Source organism: Lampris incognitus, chromosome 10, assembly GCF_029633865.1.
Source record: "Lampris incognitus isolate fLamInc1 chromosome 10, fLamInc1.hap2, whole genome shotgun sequence".
Classification (NCBI taxonomy): Eukaryota; Metazoa; Chordata; class Actinopteri; order Lampriformes; family Lampridae; genus Lampris; species Lampris incognitus.
The window spans coordinates 51,268,184-51,284,625 of NC_079220.1; the positions used below are offsets into that span (position 1 = coordinate 51,268,184).

The window sequence follows — 16,442 nt, forward strand, 5'->3', positions numbered from 1 at the left end:
AGAAGTGCAAGGGCTCATCTCCGAACGTACTTTTAATTAGATCATCGTGAATCATAATGTTCCCACTACCAGACATTTTCATTATGACAAAGGCTATCAGTGCAAATCCGGCACAGCGGATGAGACACGCTTAAGGACATTGTTTTCATATGCAGTCGATGGTCCATTAGTTACGCAAATCTTATGGTAAATGTCAGATTTTTCTCCGCATCACCTTCTTTCCTTTTAAGGGGGACAGAAGTAAGCATGAAGAAACGTGGCGGCGAGGCCTATGTAAACTGTACCTACTTTCATAAGCTCACTGGCAGTATCACAGGGCCGCCATGCCGAGGCTATCACAAACAGGACATAATTAAATTAAAAGAGCAGAACATTATCCTCGGTGCTTAACAAGGCCCGGGCTCGTGGTAAAGCCCGCCGTGGAAAAGGTTAGCGTCGAACAGGAGAGGACGCGTAGATCCAGCGAGACAATACTCACAAGCCAGTGCATACACGCACTCTGCCCCACACACACACACACACACACACACACACACACACACACAGAGTGGACAACCTGTTCTCTCTCCGGACTTAGCTGAGCAGAGCAGTCTGACCTCTTTGTGTGTGTGTGTGTGTGTGTGTGTGTGTGTGTGTGTGTGTGTGTGTGTACGTGTGGTTGTTAGGGTTTGCTTGTGTGTGTGCGTGGGGGGGTTGTTAGGGTTAGCTTGCTGGATCTATTGGTCCTCTCATGTTTTTGTTTGTGTGTGTGTGTGTGTGTGTGTGTGTGTGTGTAATTTCTGCACTGCTTTATACAGTTGGTCTCATATTTAGACCTTGTTTGCTTGCGTACTTCTTAAAGAGTTTTTTTTTTTGGGCCTTCTGAACAAAACTGCTGCACCACATTCACATGCTGTGTAGATTTACCGTCATGTCTGCATTACACAGACACACTATGCCTTTTTTTTTTTTCCATTACTCGGCCATAAAGGAAAACCCGTTCATTACTTAGAACAGCTTTTCCCCCAAACAGCACAACCAGATCCCCTTTAATCCCCATCGGTCGTATGCAAGGATGAATAAGATCTTGCACTCTCTCACCTCTGTGTTTCCCATTGGGGAGAGGGAGAGAATTTGATGTAACAGGCTGTAAAACCTCACGTCTAGCTTTGAGAACAAGCTGTTTAGTCTCCGGTTTCAGACATACGGGTTTTTTAATCCTACTGAAGTGCAAATGGGCCGGTAATTGATGACATGGCATGGAATAACATTTCATTTCAAAATACACGGACACGCTGTGCCACTCGCAGACCACCGCACCAAGGGTTGGTTTTCAATTTGAGCGCTTTTTGTCATTGGCTGTGTACTGGCAGGAAACAGCACGAAGCAGCTCTTCCTGTCGCTACGTGGGTCACACGGTTTGAATCCATTCTCCCAGAGACAGCGGAGAGAAGGCAAGGGAGAGGGGGTGGGGGTTTGGATCATGACAGTGTGGGTCAAAGATGGAGCAGGCAGCATGTTGACCATAGGCTGAGACGGGATGGAAATTGCCTTTCTGGCTTGCCAGATTCCTCCAGTCCTCTGATTATCATCCTTAGTGTAACTAATTCAGGGGGCAGCCAGGAATCCGCCACAGCTGGGAATCGAACCTGAATAGCCCGGACCACAGGCGACTGCGCTAACCAGTCAGCTAAAGGGTCTGACCCATTAGCGGGTCAGACCCTTTAGCTGACTGGTTAGCACAGTCACCCAGAGGCGTGAGGGAGCTGATATGCTGAAGCGCAGGAATGCACTTCCCGAAGGAGGGGGGTAGTGTAACGACCACGGATAACTAGACTCGTTAGCCCTTGGCTAATGGGTTGGACCCTTTAGTTGACTGGTTAGCACAGTCACCCATGGTCTGGGCTATCCGGGTTCAGTTCCTGGCTGCGGCGGATTCCCGGCTGCCCCCTGAATTCGCTACGTTAGTAATTCCTCAAAATGTATGCTGCTTTCCTCAGAGCAATGTCCTTCCCAATCTCTGCCACTTTGCACTGAGATTCTACCTTTCACTAGGTATGTCTGGTATACTTACCCAGTGGCCAAGCCTTTCCTTCCTTCGTCCATCTTTACACCTCCTTGAGCTATAGCTCAGACAGTAGGTTATACTGGTGCTGATATACAGTAAGCAAAACACGTCAAACATCAAAAAGTATTTCACCCTTTTTTCTGAGTACATTCGAACAAAAGACAACCTATTTCTGCATCTGTGGGTCATTGTTCCACATATAGATGAGTAGAAACTAAGAGGCTTTCCAGTGATTCATTCTGATATGATGCGACTGAAGGCACACTCTGGGACCTTAACTGGGCAATGATAGCAGCTGGAAATAGCTGAATGACTGGAGGAGAACGTTTGCTCATCTTCCCTTGCTGGTTCAAATGCATTGGCTTGTTGAGGAAAATCTGGGCAGAGTTGGTGAATATGACACTCCCATCACACTTACAATTATTGCCAAAGTGCCTTTGAGCAAGACACATCCCTTAACTGCTCCAGGTGAACTGTTTATTGGCCAAAGTGTTTTAGTTTTGGGCAGTTGTTATTATGAGTATGTAAACGTTTTCCTGCTCGCTTCTGCAAAAAAATATATGTTCTCATTGAAACAAGAAAAAAAAATCCACTTGTGATTCATTGGAGAAGGTTGACTCAGTTCATCTGGATACAAAATGTATTGACAGATACGCTTCATCACTCATCTAAATGACATCTTCAGTCTAAACTTGACTGCAGGTTCCCCGCCCTTATAAACAACACAGTACGATAGCTGCCTAACGACCGAAACCAACGACCAGTTTCATATGCAAATATGGGTGTGACCATTGACTAGAGTTTCGATGGCCATGTGCAATATTCACAGAGGATTGGGAAATAGTTGCAATCAGAGCATTGTAAGATGGCGACTGATGTACTCTTAGCCCCCCCCCCTTGGTCCAGGGCTGGGATGGTCTTCCCCCTTAACACAGATGGCATTTTTGACACCCCATTCAAACCATCGTTCCTCCCTATCCTGGATGTGCACATCCTCATCCCTGACAGAGTGGCAACTGGCCTGTAGATGGGTGTAGACTGTGGAGTCCTGGCCACATCCTAATGTCACGTACCGAGAATAAACAGATCTCACTGCTACGTAGAACCCAAATATCCACGCGGTGTTATAGAAAGAAAAATTGAAAAAAAAAAACCTCAAATACCATACCTTTCCAATTTTTCTATTAATCTATTGTGGTCAATAGTGTCAAAAACCTTTTTTAGATCTATAAATATTCCAGCAGCAAACTTTTTTTTGGTCAATGCGATTAGTTATTTCTTCAATTAATTCAATGAGCGCCAGAGATGTCGATCTGTTTGGCTGAAACCCGTACTGGCTATCTATCGGTCAGCAGATTGTGCTTCTCAATGAATTTGTCTCGTCTAGCGGCAAATAGTTTTCCCAATATTTTGGAGAATTGTGACAATAATGAAACCGGTCTGTTGTTTGTAAATTGGTGTCCGTCTCCGGTTTTATGTCAGGGTATGTATGACCTTTGTGATTTTCATTTTGCTTGGAACTTTACCAGATTCAAAGGACATGTTACAGATGTGGGTTGGTGGTTTTGCAATACCTTCGATTACTTTCTTAACTCTTGTCAGTATCAGTATCTTTCCAGCCTGTAGATTTTTTTTTTTGTGTTTTGTTCTCGCATTTGTTTACAGTGTCCACGATTTCCTTCTCTTCTACCGCTCTAAGAAAGATGGAACTTGGATTTCTGTCCCCATAATCACTATCACCCCCCTCTGTGATTCTTTGTGTGTCGTTGATTTTTTTCTGCCAGTTTTGGGCCCACATCTGGCTGCACATTCACAGACTCACAGGTTAAATGTTTTTATGAGGTAGCTTTTTTTAGCTTGAGCACTGCATATTAAAACTTTTATTTTGCCATATTTCCCATTCGATCAATTTGGGAACCGCACATAAAAAGTCTTGTAATGGCAGGAAACATATTGGTTTTTCTGTCTGTGTGTGTTTGTATGGATACGGGGAGATACATATGCCTGGTGGGGATCTGCACTCTACTGAGTGCACTCCTCTAGTTTGAGATTTGCTTAATAGCTGGGGGGGGGGGAGAGACATAGGTTGAATGAATGAATAAATGAATGAATGAGGTTCCAGATCAGTAGGCAAAGCAAATCCACTGCAACCACAGTTCATGCGCAGTGTGCATGCAGAAGGTTTGTCGCTAGACAGATAGGCACGCAACACATGGCTAGAAGGCACCAGCTTACTACACAGATACACAGTTTATGAAACACAGCCCTTTCCTTCATATCAGCTCTCGGACAGATCTGCTGCTGGCTGACCATTCTGAGACTCCGGTGCATCCGAGCCTCCGCCGTCCCAGCCTCACTGCAAGAGAAACAGCCGTATGTATGCAGAGAGGCTACCGGCAGATGTGCTACAGCTGTATCAAATCACTACAACACCCTGCGGGTTGCTGATGCAACAAAGCCACTCCAGGCTCTTTGTCTCCAGCTGTAACGCATACGCCACCCTGCTGCCACCGTAAAAGTACCAAATGTCTCCTCGGTGCTCCTCACGCGGTGGAAGAAAAGAGGGATCCTATAAAGGTCCTCTCTGTACTTTTTCAAAATCCAATTTGATTCAATTAATTGATTATTCTTGGTTTAAGTTTTCATCTTTCATTTGAACCTGCTTATATGTGTGTAAAAGTGAACAGCAGTCCGCGCCATTTGGTGAAATGTTGTCCCTGAACGGGGTGGGGGTGTGCCAGTCCTAACTTTTGTGTACGGCACCTCATATTCAAGAGCTGACCTTGTTAGGTCCCATAAAAAGATCTGACTTCCCCATTTTTTTCGGGGGGACCCCCCTCCCCCCCCCCTTTTTCTCCCTAATTGTACTTGGCCAAATACCCTATTTTCCGAGCCATCCCGGTTGCTGCTTCACCCTCTCTGCCGATCCGGGGAGGCCTGCACAGCATCACATGCTTCCTTCGATACATGTGGCATCGCCAGCCGCTTCTTTTCACCTGACAGTGAGGAGTTTCGTCAGGGGGACGTAGCGCATGGGAGGATCACGCTATTCTCCTCAGTTCCCCATCCCCCCTGAACAGGAGCCCCGACCGACCAGAGGAGGTGCTAGTGCAGTGACCAGGACACATACCCACATCTGGTTTCCCACCCGCAGACACATCCAATTGTGCTTGACCAAGTCGGAGGTAACTCGGGGATTCGAACAGGGGATCCCCGTGTTTGTAGGCAACAGGCCGCTACACTACCCAGACACCCCCCTGAACTCTCCGTCTTAAAGAAAAATAAAAACATGATATTCGACATTATCTGTCTGTATCATAGGTTGTAGGGATAATACGCCATTGGCAACCATAACACTGAGTAGTCTTTTGTGTGTCTCTGAAATGCTGCCAAAGTTGTGACCCTGCTGAAATTGTGAGGTTACTGACAGACAAGCCATGAATCGGAAAACTTATTTCGGGGTTTGCCGATGGGCTGAACTGTGTGAGAAAGTTCAAATAACAACTCCAAATACAGATGTATGATATAATGATGTTATTTGTATTTTCTCCCACAGTGCAGCCTACCAAACCAGAAAGTAGGGTTTTTTTTTCTTTTTTCGGTTTGGACTGTGGTACTTTTTATTCCACATCCTTTTGAAAACCAGCTTGTGAGGAAAAACGCCATTGGTCAAACAGAAAGAAGAGCGTGGGTTGCCCTTCATTTGGTGGACCTTCTTGATGGGGGCGGGGGGTTGGCTGAGAGTCCACAACCTTCTGGTCTGCTTTCCTCTCCTCTGTCAGCCGGTACTTTTCTTTCTCTGTATCAAAGATCTCTCCCTCCTGGTGACGGGGCCTCCTTAGCCTCTTCTTCTTGAAGTAGGCGTCAGACAGAGTCTTGGGGATTTTTACACCAGGGATGTCAATTTTGGTGTTTGTTGCAATGACAAACTTCTGGTGCGCCCTACGCAGGGGGACTGTATTCACAATAAGAGGACCAGTGACAACCAGGAGACCACTTGAGAGCTGCTTCAGGAACACCATATGCCCTCCACGGTGGCGGCCAGTGAGCAGGATGAGGACCGTTCCTGGTGTGATGGAGGCCCGCAGCGTCCTCTTGTGCTGGCTGAAGGGTTTTTTCCCGTGGCTCTTAAGCTTGCGGGGAACATCCTCTGTGGGGTAGTAGCGGGGCAGCTTCACAACACGAGCGCCTCCATTCTTGTCTCCTCTGACAGTCTTGGTGACGGTGGCTTTGGGCTTAACTTTCAACTTTTTCTCAGTCTTTGTTTCAGTGGTCTTGGTTTTCCTCTTGTACATGGCTCTGCGGGCATACATGGCGGAGCGAGAGTAACGGGTGATTCCACAGGCCAGAATCGGGTTCCGGCTGCTGTGCCTCTCCCTAGCAGTCTTCTTCTTGTCTCCCTCTGCCATCTTAGCTATGACAAAAAGTCTGTTTTCCCATTCATGGAGTGTCCATCAGTGACGTCCCCGGCAGAAACTTTCCTGCACAATTTCGGCAGCATTTCAGACACACAGGAGACTGCAGTAGCCTAGCATGGCTGCTAATGGGGTGTTATCCTTACAAGTTATATATAGAGAGAGATAATGTTGGAAAATTGTGATGGTTTCCCTTTCAGAATTTGCAGAGTATGATAATGAACTGGCTAAATAGGATCTATGCTTAATACAGCTATTGATGTAAGTGGGACTTTCCCCACTTTTCAGATAAGTCAAGTCGGTTTGCCTCAAGGGGCTTTACAACAACACAACATCCTGTCCTTAAACCCTCGCATCAGATAAGGAACAACTCCCTAAAAAAAAAGTTTAAAAAAAAACTTTTAACAGGGAGAAAAAAAATAGGAAGAAACCTCAGGGGGAGCAAGAAAAGCAGAGACAAGTTCAGCGCAAATCTGGATTAATCTTCGATGATTGTGTTCCAGTACTAAGAGGCTGTCACACTCATGACACATTCAAATTGTGTTTAAATTGCTACCATATCTTGTGTAGCTCTTGCTACGCTCTAAAGATAAACTGCTTTACGGTACATTTGATTAGCTCTTCCATTTGCAACCAAAAGGGGAACAATTTGCAAGGCTAGGACAATCCTGAAGCCCAACTTCAATTCTCCTTTATTCAAAACTATCCACCTGTCTAGACACTGTTGGAGGATGTTAACTGTAGGACCTTGCTCATCATCTTGGCTCCAAACACAGATGCTGAGGCTCCTGTCACACCAAAGACTGGCAGAGCGAAATTTACTTGCTTGACCTTGCAGGACTGGACGCCTACGACCAACAAAACTCAACACATTCATTTGTGTTAAGTGGTTTTGGCCACTAAGCTTCCAGTGAAACATCGTTATATAATCTACTCCTGCCTCGCCTTCACAACTAACTGCAAAGCACGCTGCGTATTATTGTGTAGTCATTTATATTGTGGCAGAGCACAATAGTATATAATTGAATTGAATTATAGACTGCTAAAATGATGGCTTCCTCTATTTACTCACCCTAGCAACCGTGCCGTCAGAGGTAAACACAGTCAGAGCAGTTTTGCTATTGGTCGATGTGTGTTGTAGTTCAACAAATCTGAACTCTGCACAAAGGCAGCGTGCAAATTTACTTTGCTGCTCAAATCGAATCCACCAATCGTAAGGATTCCATCCAAATGAATCAAATTTGGCATGAAATATCAACATCATAAATGCTGGTGTGACGGGGTGTCCGGATGGCATGGCGGTCTATTCCGTTGCCTACCAACACAGGGAAGGCGGTTCGAATCTCCACGTTACCACCGGCTTGGTCGGACCTCCCTACAGACCCAATTGGCCGTGTGTCTGCGGGTGGGGAGCTGGATGTGGGTATCTGTCCTGGTCACTGCACTAGCGCCTCCTCAGGTTGGTTGGGGTGCCTGTTTGGGGGAGGGGAGAACTGGGGGGGGGGGTAACGTGATCCTCTCGTGCGCTACACCCCCCTGGCGAAACGCCTCGCTGTCAGGTGAAAAGAAGGGGCTGGCAACTCAACATGTTCGGAGGAGGCATGTGGTAGTCTGCAGCCCTCCCCGGATTGGCAGAGGGGGTGGAGCAGCGATCAGGACAGCTTGGAAGATTGGGGTAATTGGCCAAATATTTTGGGGAGAAAAGGGGGGAGGGTAAAAATAAATAAATGGTAACACTTTAGTATGGGGAATATATACACCATTAATTAGGTGCGTATTAGCATGCAAATTAGCAACACATTGGCTCTTCATTGGTCTTTATTAAGCACTTATTAATGCCGTATTCTGCATGGCCTTATTATACAACCAGTAAGCCATTAGCTATGAGTTTTCCCTCTATAACCTCGGAATTATTGCTTATTAGTAGCACCATCTCAATATGCTTTGCTTAGTATGGACTTTATAAGGTGGTAGTACCACAAGAAGAGTTATTCTCCCTTACTAACACATAATGAATATGGTCTGTTCTTACATAACAAAAACACAAAAGTACAAGTGTTAATAGTGTTAAATTACTCTAAATTCAGTTGTTGTTACTTAGAACATGTTCCCCATACTAAAGTGACATCTTCATCATTACTAATTCACTAGTCATTAAGCTTTTTTACTTAGAATATGTTCCCCATACTAAACTGTTACCAAATAAATAAATATGTAAACAAAATAAAATAAATGCTGGTGTGACCAGAGCCTTGGACCAGCTAACCTGCATACTATACAGGTTTGTCTCAATCTCTTCAGACCCGGGGCCTCCAAAGGGTCACAGCAGATACAACGCACCATTGGGCTGAACTTTTCGAGGGATAAGTGAGGCAGCACAGAATTTAGAAGATACTTTTTTGTGGTGCTACGTTAAAAGAAGACATTAGCTTCTTACTGAACTGGTCATGATCTAAATCAAAACCAGAGGACCTTTTGATGCCATGTGGACACCAATGGTAAGTTGCTGGGAAAAATACTAAAAAGGTCTCCAAAATAGTTGGTTCTGCAGAGCCACATCTTGACAGAACTGTCTTTCCTGGCAGTGTGTGCTCATATATCCAGAACATAAGTAAGGCTAACTGATTCGTTCACGCTGAACATGTTGAGCACTGGAAAAGCATCTAACCATCACAGTCAATTAGCCTCAGAGTCCTACGGTAGCTCCACAAGGATGTACCTGTTGGATGTGCCTGTACGGTCTCATGATGTTGCCACTTGGCAGCTTCTCCAAACTGCCCCAAAGACAGTTGGGCCACACTTCTAAATCCAATATTAGTAGTACTGTTTTACTTGGTACTGGGTGGCAAAAATTGATCTTAATCAATTTGACGTCATTACCAATAACACAATAAATGGATTGAAATGATCTTCACAGCCCCTTTTCAGAAAAATTAAAAAAAAGGTTTTCTTTGTTCTGGTGATTGTGTGCATGCAATTTTGTGTAATCATGCCTGTTTACTTGCAGTCTTAAGAAGGGATACAGGAGCACTTTACGTTGGAAAAAATATTATAAAAAAAAAAAGTCTGGTAGAGCGTTGACTAAAAGCACTCTCGGGTGTGTCCAGTGTCACAATCCATGGCAGGTTTAATCTAACTTTAAGGCCCATTTTTACCAACTATCTGAGCTCATGTTATTCAGATCTTCTGCTTCTGCTAGTAGATAAACAGAGAGGCTCAGCGGAGACGGGAAAAAAAACAACTTCCAATTGTCTCAGTGTTGGCTTTATCAGTTATTTTAGTGGGCCAGTTATTTGAGAAATCACTTATTGTTTTCAAAAGCAAAGGGAAATCCAAATATCTTTGATTAAAAAAAAAAACCCTTCAGTCTACCAAACACTTGTGAACTCTGTTGCATCACTGTATGTGAAATCCAAGAATGACAAAAACCTAATTCAGCTGAACCTTAGAACACACATCAAAGTAGGTTGAAGCGGTTCATCTGGACCGTGATCCGGATCATCTGGAGAAACGTTATTTCCAGATGACCTGATTCAACCTCCTTTGATTTCCTTACCTGGATTATTGACACTTAAAACACACGGGTGTTGTACTCGGCGGGGGGGTGGGGGGGTGGTGTTATGAGCCGGACTGGCAAGGGAGGACATGCTATTTCCCCTTTTTCCGTCATTACTTAACAGCCGCTGATGCGTAGTGCCTTTGTATGAGATAAGCGTCGAAGAAGGATGAGACATGCTCAAAAAGCATTTCCTAGATCCTGACCAAGGGAACAAATGGTGATACTAGATAACAGATAACGGGTAATGGTTTCGGATTAAAGTGAAATTTAATTGTGCCGGTGACTCAGTATGGTAATGCACCGGGCCCCGGCAGAGAGAATCGGTATTTGCCTGCTTGTCATGTGTCCGCTACTTTTTTTTTTTTTGCACTGATCATGGCGCTGCTTGCTTATAATTCTGACAGCCAACTTCTTTTATCGCGCGGGCGGTTTATTTGTGCATTTTATATGGAGCACGGCTGGCATATAAATTTCGAAGAGCATTTGTAAACACATAAATGAGAAAGGAAACGACAGCCTCTGCAACCCGAGAATGAAATGAACTGATTCAAGTTGATGCCGAGTGAAGCTCAGCTGCACGAAAACAGTTGCGTTGAGCATGGGTTTAAATGTCCGGGGGAGGGGGGGGGTAGGAAAGATGGGCCTCTGATAGGCAGGTGTGCGTGGCGCCTGTGGAGTTTTCGACGGATTTGTTATGACAGAGAGGTAGAACAGGGAGAGGCGTCCACGCTGGAAGAGTGCTCCGCGTCCCATACAGAGGAGAGCTCGGCACACTGCTGAGAACATGAAGGCAGTGTCGTAGCCCACTGCGCCGCTGACGTCGATGTTTTCCCCCAGCAGAGCTCACGCACAGAGAAACGTGGCCAGTGCGCCATGAAACACATACTTGGGTACGATTAGACACACTGACACACCCACACCCACACACACAGCGGTTACGTGCACACATATATATACACACAGTTGTAGCAGCAGCCTGATGAGATTCATGAACGGCATCCATTTATCGAAAACGATTCATCATAAATCTGTTATCCAGGCGTCAGACTCATGCAGGCTGCATCCTGAATGGGAAGGATGTAGTGGCCACAGTTAGGAAAATTACCATGAGCTCGTACGTAAAACAATATATAATGCAGGATAAGCGTCCCAAATCACGAGTTTATGTGACTGCTTCCAGTCAGAAGCAGGAAACGTGTGCGGGGGCCTTCAACAGACACGGTCTCTACAAGTTGAACGAGGGAAGGCTTTCACAACATTTCTTATGAAAACCTCATAGGCTCATGAATATGGGCACAGGCGCTGTGGAACCGGGAGAGTTACCAGCATTAGGCATACATGGAAACTGGACTCGCCTGGTGTCCAACGGCCAGCCAATATCCAACTGAAAAAGAAGAAAGATTTAGCCGTGCTTAATCTAATTTTCATACATCTCTGGAGATTCAGAGAGCGTTTCTGTGATGCGTAGATACTCTCAACGGTATCCGTTTTTTGCTAAGGACACGAGAAGCACTCGAATTCATATTTCTGAGATAATTTCAGAGAATTTTCATCCTCCATATAGTGTGTTCCCGTTAGAACAAGAAACAGTTTGATCATGGCTTCCACTAAAAAAAAAACAACAACACACAGGCCTTCATGCATATGTCAATGCAAGTAGTGGAAAATTAATGAAAAAATTAGAGGGACGGTTTGATAGGGCTCTTAAGTTTCATGAAAGTAGCCCCACATCAGACTTTTCTTGAAACTGTGACGGGGCGCTTGAGAAATATGGGTCGCCTCACACCTATCCCGTGACTCCCCTCAGGGATCCCTCCTTCAGACCCCGTTCAGTACAGTAGATGAAGGCGGGACCAGTGACCACCGTCACGTCTTATAAACGTCACAGTTGCACCGTCATGTGCCGGTCATTGACCTATGAAGTCTCAGCAAAGTATCCCCCCCATGTCAAATGTTTCTTATCCCCAATTCAACCATAAACAAGAGGGTAGCCCCCTGGCCTCAACACAGAAACCTGCCATCGCTCCCAAATTGATTGACATGTCTCTAAATAAATGCACGAACACAAAGCAACTACCAAATTGGTAACACCTTACAGTGCTGCGCAAAATGCTGCAAAAGTGCACAAAATCCTGAGTAGTTACCAAGGGACACGTAGTGAATAAACACTTAGTTTACAAATAGTTAACAAGTGTGTTCCTGAATAGCTTAATCAAGTACTATAGAGACCATATTGAGGAACTAGTATCTAATGATGAGTTCCTGGCTATCTATTGATCTGCATAATGACCCCTTACTCAGTGAATTGCCCCTGATTAATATCGACTCAGATGCCAAATTGCATGTAACCAATAGCAAATCATGGCTTCCTTATCACCACCATATTAGTTTGTATTAGTTCGTGTCCCCTTGAGTGAGCTACTACATCAGTTGCTAGGAATGCATCACCGCTTCATGATTACCTTACCATTAGTTATCTTGCCCCCCCCCCCCTTTTTCTCCCCACTCGTACCCGGCCAATTACCCCACTCTTCAAAGCCGTCCTCGTTACTGCTCCAGCCCCCTCTGCCGATCCGGGGAGGGCTGCAGACTACAGCATGCCTCCTCCGATACATGTGGAGTCGCCAGCCGCTTCTTTTCACCTGACTGAGGAGTTTCACCAGGGAGACGTAGCGCGTGGGAGGATCACGCTATTCCCACCAGTTCCCCCTCCCCCCAGAACAGGTGCTGCCACCAGAGGAGATGCTAGTGCAGTGACCAGGACGCATACCCGCATCCGGCTTCCCACCCACAGACACAGCCACAGCCAATTGTGTCTGTACGGACGCCCAACCAAGCCGGAGGTAGCACGGAGATTTGAACCAGCTATCTCCGTATTGGTAGGCAATGGAATAGACCGCTACGCTACCCGGACGCCATTAGTTATCATTTTGTGCCCCATTTTTATGGGAACTAACGTTAAGGTAATCATGAAGTAATGATGTATTCCAAGTGATATAGGTTCCTAATGTCGTCTGATACTTTAAAAAGGTTGTTTCCATCAGTTGTGTTTGAGAACACCTGAGTAAAACAAGCCTATAATTTAACTTGTGATCAATCTGAGAGACACGACATATTTACTATCCATCTGTGACTCACACTCTCCCATTATGTATGTAAATATACAGCAGTTTTACATGGTCAGATGCTTAGAAGCGTGACAGGGTTCATGTGATCGCCTGAGCTATACCACAGTGCTGCTCAGTAGCAGCTTGTGGGTGGGTTAGGCAGTTCATGAGATGCTTTGCATGTGGAAATATATAAGAGAAAAAAAACAAAACAGAAAAGTCATGGTGATTGACAGCAGCCGCCCGATGTGTGAGCACTGTAGGTCTCCCAGATGAAATGAGAAGCGGCTAATATCACCTGCACCCTGGTGTTTTGATTAATTGTGTTGCTCCACTCAGAGAGGGTTGGCACGTGTCACGTGTGGCGGGGGCATCTGCCGGAACATTTCTCATAGGCACTTCGCTCTCTTGCGGTTTCTGTCTCAATTTCCCTCGCGGGCATTTGTGATCTGAACAATTAAGTCTGTTTGGCATTTCTGCTCAATGAATTCTATCTAAAAATTTGCTTATGTCAAGTTTATTACAGGTCAGTCTGATTAAAAAGAGCCGGGAGTCTGCCAGTTCATTGTTTCCCCTATTTGCAAAAACAAGAAAACCCAAAAAATGTGCATAAATAAATAAGCCATTGATAATAAAAATGAAAATAATGGCACTATCATCATCACCACCATCATAGTACCATGCAGTAAAGTGTTTCTTCTATTTCCTTATTCTCATGTTGAACTATTCCAAACCAAGCCCCAGTCAGCCCGGCCGTGTCGTCACAGAAAGGATATTGGTAAGATGTAATTTCAAGACAGATATTCAGAGAGTGGTGCTTATTGTCCCCAAATTGAGAAAGGCCAACCGACGAATGAAGGGCATATCAACAGAGTCATGTTAGATTATGGGTGCAGCGTTATCCTGACCCACTTCCTGTCAGGTTGCTCACCTGTATAACATAAACACCACCTGATCTACCGACTTTCAGGCTAGCCCTCCTTGATAACACTTACATCCTGCAGAACTTGACATAGATAGACAGAGAGACAGACAGATAGATAGATCGGCAGACAGACAGACAGACAGACAGACAGACAGATAGATAGATAGATAGATAGATAGATAGATAGATAGATAGATAGATAGATAGATAGATAGATAGATCGATGGATGGATGGATGGATGGATGGATGGATGGATGGATGGATGGATGGATGGATGGATGGATGGATGGATAGATAGATAGATAGATAGATAGATAGATAGATAGATAGATAGATAGATAGATAGATAGATGGATGGATGGATGGATGGATGGATGGATGGATGGATGGATGGATGGATGGATGGATGGATGGATGGATGGATGGATGGATGGATGGATGGATAGATAGATAGATAGATAGATAGATAGATAGATAGATAGATAGATAGATAGATAGATAGATAGATAGATAGATAGATAGATAGATAGATAGATAGATAGATAGATAGATAGATAGATAGATAGATAGATAGATGGATGAAAGTTTTGTGGGTCCAGTAGGAAAATTGGGTCGAGCAAACAATAGACAAATTGAGCAACAAATCAATGCCACAGGTTTCACAAACTAGCTTGCGAGATCTCTCACAGTTTAGAGATGACAGGAGTTTATGTAAGCTGACTTTCCCACTTTACAGATCTATGATTCACAATATACATATATGTGAAGATGTGCCAATGTCAACCGCAAGCCTTTCCCATTTATTTTCCCATCTCGGATTTTGCATTGAGATAACATACGTACAGAGACGTGCTCAGAGTTGCAAATGTTCACCAGAATCATATCTCACAATGAAAAGGTATTTACAGATGTGGGTAACATGTCTGCAGACATCTGTCAGAAAAAAAAATCTCAACCAATCCAGAGAGAAATATACGTACATAAATATGTCCAGTTCGGGGTGGCACAGTGGCGCAGTGGTTAGCGCGGTCGCCTCACAGCAAGAAGGTTCTGGGTTCGAGCTCCGGGGTAGTCCAACCTTGGGGGTCGTCGCGGGTCGTCCTCTTTGTAGAGTTTGCATGTTCTCCCCGTGTCTGTGTGGGTTTCCTCCGGGTGCTCCGGTTTCCTCCTACAGTCCAAAGACATGTAGGTCAGGTGAATCGGCCATACTAAATTGCCCCTAGGTATGAATGTGTGTGTGTGTGTGTAGGTCAGCCCTGTGTGATGGCCTGGCCGCCTGTCCAGGGTGTCTTCCTGCCTGCCGCCCAATGACTGCTGGGATAGGCTCCAACATCCCCGCGACGCTGAGAGCAGGATGAGCAGTTCGGATAATGGATGGATGGATGTCCAGTTCGATGTGCACATGTCCAGACCAGTCCAGGTTACAGGAACAGGAACATGACGTTGAGAGCAGCTCAAGTCGAAGACCTCACTTCAGCAGCTGAGGTGGTTGTAGTCGAAGGACGCAATGTGCATCGTATCTCTTTTTACATGTGATGCACATGTCTCTGCAGGTACATACGTCTTTGTCCACTAATGTTCTCTCAACTGTTTTGATTCATAAAGGCTCACTCAGGCATAGTTTTTGCATTACCTGTGCCCCAACACCCCATGCTGCAAGCTAAAGCTAGCTAAGCTAACGCTAGGTAAGTTCTTCAAAGTAAAATGAACAGCTGTCACAACAAGTAAAACAAAGGCCCCAAGCAAGGGGACCTCCCCACTCGGGGCGCGTGTTCAGATGTTGTCTGGTTAGGTTTCTTCACAGAACATCTGCTGGCGTTGCCAAATGCCCAGACAGGCCCTCGCATTATCTCCTCCTTTAGTTGAGCGTAACCATGACAAACATGGAGAAATATGTTATTTTTTAAAAAGCTTCTGTACTCCGCCTTCCGCGAGATGGTCTGTAATGAAGACGGGAATGACAAGGGATGAAAGGGAGGAGGGACAGAAAGAAAAGCTGACATCATACAACTGGCTTCGAGCGACATCCAAATTATCAGGACTCTGAAAAAATACTGCACTTCGCACAATACAGCCTTCCAAGCCACCCGCACAACTCCTTAGGCTCGTTTTGTTACTTGTACAAATACCTCATCCAGCGTTGCAGGCTAAACCCGAGTGTTGTTTTCATCGTTTTTGCCATCGCACACATCAGTTATTATATAATTTTACCAGCTTCATTATGGGGATTTTGGGTACGGGACCACCGCGGGACTCAGCTATTCAATGGCGTCTTGTGAACATGAGCATCACACGTGTTTCAACAAGTATAATTTGACCAAGTTATCTAAACCACTCACTAGGAAGTGAAAACATAAGTGCAAGTTAGAAGTTATTACCAGTAATGTC

At 45.1% G+C, this 16,442-nt stretch overlaps 1 pseudogene; it reads right to left on the reverse strand.

Annotated features, from left to right (window-relative positions):
- Positions 1-5,609: 5,609 nt before the first annotated feature.
- LOC130119855 (60S ribosomal protein L6-like) lies at positions 5,610-6,456 on the reverse strand (annotated as a pseudogene).
- Between the last annotated feature and the right edge of the window lie 9,986 nt (positions 6,457-16,442).